Here is a 7500-nt window from a genome sequence, read left to right as displayed (position 1 = left end):
CTTTGTCTTTCATCCTTTCGGGGTCGATAAATAAAGTACCACTTACGCACCGGGGTTGATGTAATCGACTTAATCCCTTTGTCTGTCCTTGTTTATCCCCTCTGTGTGTAGCCCCTTGTGGGAAATAAAGAAATAAGAAACTTTAGCAAGCCGGACAAAATACTTAACGGTATTTCATCTGTCTCAATTTCCACCAAGGTTGACTTTGCCTATCATCCTTTCGGGGTCAATAAATTAAGTACCAGTTGCATAGAGTAGAAATGAATATTTCTCCAATGGCCACATATGTTTACAGAGAATACTGGAAAGTAATAACACTGCTTATATAACGGTGACACTCATTTACAGTGTTAAGGACTAGGAGATACATGCACACACACACACATTCACACACTTAGATGTGTGGCTGTGTAAGAACATTGCTCTCAACCACATAGTTCTAGGTTCAGTCCCACTGCATAGCTCCTTTGGCAAGTATCTTCTATTGTAGCCCTGGGCCAACCAAAGCCTCATGAGTGGATTTGTTAGATGGAAACTGAAAGAAGCCCATCATATCTATATATACATTTCAGTAATTTACTCTTTTACTAGTTTCAGTAATTTGACTGACCATGCTGGAGCATTGCCTTTAGTTGATCAAATTGACCCCAGGACTTTTTCTTTGTAAGCCTAGTATTTATTATAGCGGTCTCTTTTGCTGAACTGCTAAGTTACAGGGACGCAAACATACCAACACTGGTTGTCAAGCGTTGGTGGGGGACAAACACACAAATATATATATATATATATATATATATATATATTATGACGTCGAGGGTTCCAGTTGATCCGATCAACGGAACAGCCTGCTCGTAAAATTAACGTGCAAGTGGCTGAGCACTCCACAGACATGTGTACCCTTAACGTAGTTCTCAGGGATATTCAGCGTGACACAGTGTGACAAGGCTGGTCCCTCCAAAATACAGGTGCAACAGAAACAGGAAGAAAGAGTGAGAGGTAGTTGTGGTGAAACAGTACACCATCCCCTGTCAGAGTCTCGTGGAGCTTTCGGTGTTTTTGCTCAATAAACACTCACAACGCCCGGTCTGGGAATCGAAACCGCAAGTCCACTGCCCTAACTACTGGGCCATTGCGCCTCCACACATTTGTATGATATGGATGCACTAAAGTGTATAGTAAGAGTCATGGGGTTACTGTCTCCTTGCCTTGGCATTGTGTGGCAGCTGTAAACGAGTGTCACCATCATGCAAGCGGCAGATGGACATTAGAAACAGTTGAAAGGGTGTGGATAGAAGGAAATTTAGGTTATTATTTCTAGCATATAGAGTGACCACATTGAGGTCTCCTTCTCTCATGTCTTCTGCTGATTATTTTTCTTCTTAACCCTTTTGTTACTGGATTTCTGTTGAGATGCTCTGTGTTTCTTTCAATTAATTTAAAATATAACAAAGAATTTAGTAAAATAACTTCGTTATCATTAAGCTAGTGTTAGGAACATAAATTGCGACTAAGGTTTGGTGGCAGATTTTGATTCAAAACTTGTGAAAACAAGACATTTGTACTACACAGGCAACGGCAATTTCAGGCAGGTTTGTATCGAAAGGGTTAAAAACACCTCTACATTTGGGCAGATGGACATTAGTAGTTCGAAGGTTGTGGATTGAAGGAAATTTAGTCTGTTATTTCTAGCATATAAAGTGATCACATTGAGGTCTCCTTCTCTCATGTCTTCTGCTGATTATTTTTCTTCTTAACCCTTTTGTTACCCTATTTCTGTTGAGATGCTCTGTGTTTCTTTCAATTAGTTTTAAATATAACAAAGAATTTAGTAAAATAACTTTGTTATAATTCAGCTAGTGTTAGGAACATAAATTGTGACTAAAATTTGATGGAAGATTTTAATTTAGAACTTATGAAAACAAGACATTTGTACTCGGAGCCAGAGGCAGGTTTAAGTCGGATTGGTATCAAAAGGGTTAAATGGTAAATTGAAAAACATTTAATAATGCACAAACAAACAAAAAACAATCAAGATCACCAAATACCCATCGGTATAACTGTAAACCTACTTTTGGGGCCACCCTGTATTTAGATATCAGACAACGAGCTGGCAGAATCATTAGCATGCCGGTTGAAATGGTTAGTGGTATTTCGTCTGCCGTTACGTTCCAAACTGAAATTTACTTGTTTCAGTCATTTGACTGTGGCCATGCTGGAGCACCGCCCTTTTTAGTTGAACAATTCGACCCCAGGACTTATTCTTTGTAAGCCTAGTACTTATTCTGTCGGTCTCTTTTTGCCAAACTGCTAAGCTATGGGGGACATGTATATATGTGTGTATAAACAAAATAAGGGTACAAAGCATTCCATTCCATAATAAGTTAAAAATTATATCAAATGCACAAACAAACCAAAAACAAACACAAGTCCTGTGTACAGAATTTTTGTTACTACTACTGAGATCTGCACCCATGGTCGACTTCACCCAGGCTCATGCCCATGGCTTCCATGCAGTCTTTTAGTAGGGATGTGCAGTTTAATGGTTAGAGGAATAGATACACCACCAAAGCAGAGAAACCGAAATGGGAACCCTTTTCTTCTTTGTCTTTTTCCAGTTTTATCTGATCGCTTCCATTTTCTCTTCTAAAATGATGAGTTATGTTGTTTCTTTACAGCAAGGGACCTGTTCTGCTCTAGACCCCTTTCTCCATAATTTTACCCTTTATCTTTCCTTTCAAGAGTTGGGCCTCATGGAGGCAAAGTGGCTGAGTTCCCTTCAAGTGTTGGGCCTTGGGGAGGCAAAGTGGCCGAGATCCTTTCAAGCATTGGGCCTCACAGAGGCAAAGTGGCTGAGTTCTTTTCAAGTGCTGGGCCTTGGGGAGGCAAAGTGGCCGAGATCCTTTCAAGCATTGGGCCTCACAGAGGCAAAGTGGCTGAGTTCTTTTCATGTGTTGGGCCTCACGGAGGCAAAGTGGCTGAGTTCTTTTCGAGTGCTGGGCCTCATGGAGGCAATGACCAAGACCTTTGGCATTAAGTCGTGCTTGAGAAGAAGACCCATCACGCTGAGCAAAATCACAGTCTTGCCAGATACGGGTGTCACACAAATTGGCACCCGTGCTGATGGCACGTAAAAGCACCCCAGTGTCATGCAAATGGCACCCATGTCGGTGACACGTAAAAGCACCCATTACACTCTCAGAGTGGTCGGTGTGAGGAAAGGCATCCAACCGTAAAAACCATGCCAAATCAGACAGGAATCTGATGCAGCTTACCAGCCCTGGTCCAGCCGCCCAACCCATACCAGCATGGACAAGGGACATTAAATGATGATGATGATCTATCAGTATAAAGCTACCTCCTCTAGTTTCGTGGTCATGGAAACTGTACAGCAGCCTTCCAAATACTGGCGGTATGACAAAAAGAAACACATGCAGTGCACGCTGTTAAGTGGTTGGCGTTAGGAAGGGCACCCAGCCACAGAAGTCATAGAGCGTGATGCTGTCCTGGGCCCCATCAGATCCTCTCGAACCATCCAACCCATGCCAGTATGGACCATTACATCACAATATTCAACAACGGATGCCGCTAAACTAACAGGACCATTCAGCATGCTAGAAATAGCAGCTTAGTTCTTCTCAGTTTAATTCACAGCCTGCTCTCTCTGGCCCCTTTGCTCACATTTTTTAACCTTTATCGTCTATAGCTTAAAACTGCCCCCTTGGGGTTCACAGACATGCAAGCTACATAGCAGCCTCATTAGTGCTTGTGGCATGTAAAAAAGCACCCGGACTATGCTGTAGTCTGGTCGGCATTAAGAAGGGCCTCCAGCCATGGAAACTGACCAGAAGTTGACACTGGAGCACAATGAGGCCATTCAACATGCTAGAAATAGCAGCTAAGTTCTGCCACCGCACCATCACCAACACCAGCTCCACCGCCTACACTACTACTACCACTGACAGCGCCAACACCACTACTACCAACACCAGTGTCACTATCGTCGCCATCACCTCAACCACCACCACTGTTATTACTACCATCATCATCATCATCATCATCACCACCACCACCACCATCAAAACCACCATCACCACTAACACCACCACCACCACCACCACTACAGACACAAACAGCAGCACCACCCCCTCCCACAAACCAGCTCTACCCCCCCCCCCCCCCGTAACACACCCGCATACACTACCATTGTAATACCACCATCACCAACACCGCTGTCATCAACTCCATCACCAGCACCAACAACAACACCAATTCCACCGACACCAGCACCACCTCCTCCCCACAAACCAGTACTACACCCCCCACCCATAACACCCCCGCCCATACACTATCATTGTAACACCACCACCACCATTATGCCTACACCGCCAACAACAACACCACTACCACCATTCCATATCACTACTACCACCACCACCACCACCACCACCACCACTAACACCGCCACACAACGACCAACCAATCACCCCCCCCCCCACGCACTGCCACCGCCACCACTGCCACCCCTCCCTCCACTATTGCACAAGACAGCCAGTCATAGTTTGGACACAGTCCTAACTCCATGTGGGAGACAGACTTCTCCACAGACCCTGGATTCTTACATTTTTACCATCACAAGGTAAGAGGGGACGCACACATATACACACACACACATATATACATATATGTATACACACTCATGCATTTATATATATACACACACACACATATTTATACATATATATATATATATATATATATACATTCACAAGTTTATATATACTTACACAAACAAATACACATACACACCCATATATATACACATATATACACTCATACATTTATATAGTTACACACACACATACATATATATACACTGACACATTTTTATATACACACACACATACATATACACATATATACACTCACACATATATACTCACACACACATAGCATGATGCTTATATATACAAACTCAAACGCATAAATATATATACATTCACACATACTATAACACACGCATATATCACATATATATATACACATGCGTATATTTATATACATACATACATACATATATATATATATATATATATATATATATATATGTACACATATATATATACACATATATACACACATAGAGGGCTACTTAGAAGCATACATATATACACATTCACACTTACAATAATATATACACACAGATATGCATATATATGATATATATAAACACATACATACACATATAAACATTTATACATAGATTCACAAACACACACATACACACACTTATATATATATATATATATTCTTTTATTCTTTTACTTGTTTCAGTCATTTGACTGTGGCCATGCTGGAGCACCGCCTTTAGTCAACCAAATTGATCCCAATACTTACTCTTTGTAAGCCTAGTACTTATTCTATCGGGTCTCTTTTGCCGAACCGCTAAGTTACGGGGACGTAAACACACCAGCATCAGTTGTCAAGCGACGGTGGGGGAGACAAACACACACACACATGTATGTATGTATGTATATATATATATATATATATATATATATATATGTATATATTGGCTAAACTGGCAATATGACCATCCCCAAATACAACAATATATATATATATATATATATCTATATATATATATATATATATATATATATATATATATATGTATATATTGGCTAAACTGGCAATATGACCATCCCCAAATACAACAATATATATATATATATGTATATATATATATATATATATATATATATATATATCTATATATATATATATATATATATATATATATATAGATATATCTATATATATAGATATATATATATATACACACAATGGGCTTCTTTCAGCTTCTGTCTGTCAGATCCACTTAAAAGGCTTTTGTCGGCCCGTGGCTATAGTAAAAAAAACTTCACCAAAGTGCCATGCAGTGGGATTGAACCCGGAGCCATGTGGTTGGGAAGCAAGATATATATATATATATATATATATGTATATATATATATGACAGGCTTCTTTAAGTTTCCCAGTTTGCATCTACCAAATCTGCTCACAAGGCTTTGGTTGGCCTGAAGCTACAAATATCTTGCCCAAAGTACCATATACACACACACACATATATATGATGGGCTTCTTTCAGTTTCCAACGTCCAATTCCATTCATGAGGCTTTGGTTGCTCAGAGGCTATAAAAAACTTGCTCAAGGTGCTATACACACACACACACACACACATAAATATATAGGTGCAGGAGTGGCTGTGTGGTAAGTAGCTTGCTTACCAACAACATGGTTCCGGGTTCATTCCCACTCAGTGGCACTTTGGGTAAGCGTCTTCTACTATAGCCTCGGGCTGACCAAAGCCTTGTGAGTGGATTTGGTAGACGGAAACTGAAAGAAGCCCGTCGTATATATGTATATATATATATAAGTATGTGCATGTGTATATTTGTGTGTCTGTGTTTGTCTCCCCAACATCACTTGACAACCGATGTTGGTGTGTTTATGTCCCCGTAACCTAGCGGTTCGGCAAAAGAGACCAATAGAATAAGTACTAGGCTTACAAAGAATAAGTCCTCAGGTCGATTTGCTCGACTAAAGGCGGTGCTCCAGCATGGCTGCAGTCAAATGACTGAAACAAGTAAAAGTGTAAAAGAGAGTAAAGAGTATACATATGCACACACATACATACATAGATTCATACATACACACATATACACACAGAAATACATATATATGCATAAAAGCATACTCACACACACACACACATACATACATATATATATACATACACAGACACATCCATGCACATACATAAATATACATAGACACATATGTACATATATACACACATACAGAAATACATACAGACATACATATATACATGCACACACAGATATATATGCATAATACACACACATACATACACACGCACACACACACACAAATACATACATATATATACATACATACACACACACTGACACAAATATATACATACATGCACAGATACATACATACACACATACATAAATACATACATACATACATACATAGATACATACATACACACATACATACACACATACACACATGCAGACGTAAAGTACCATACATCGACGAACACTCATACACATGCACACACACACACACACACACACACACACACACAAACATATGTAAATCTGACAGTTTGTTTATTTACTTGGCTTGTATTTGTACGTTTATATGTTTGTATCTCTCTTTCTCTCAGATAGAAATACACACACACACACACATATTTATATCTGTTTCTCTGTCTATCTGTCAATCTGTATATCTATCTGTCAATCTGTATATCTATCTGTCAATCTGTATATCTATCTGTCTATCTATCTATCTGTCTATCTATCTATCTATCTATCTATCTATCTACCTATCTATTTATTTTTTTATACCTTTCTGTCTATCTATCTATCTATCTATCTATCTATCTGTCTATCTGTCTTTTTTTT

This window comes from Octopus bimaculoides, chromosome 28 (genome assembly GCF_046866305.1).
Source record: "Octopus bimaculoides isolate indiv1 chromosome 28, ASM4686630v1, whole genome shotgun sequence".
Lineage (NCBI taxonomy): Eukaryota > Metazoa > Mollusca > Cephalopoda > Octopoda > Octopodidae > Octopus > Octopus bimaculoides.
This window is presented reverse-complemented; position numbering follows the sequence as displayed.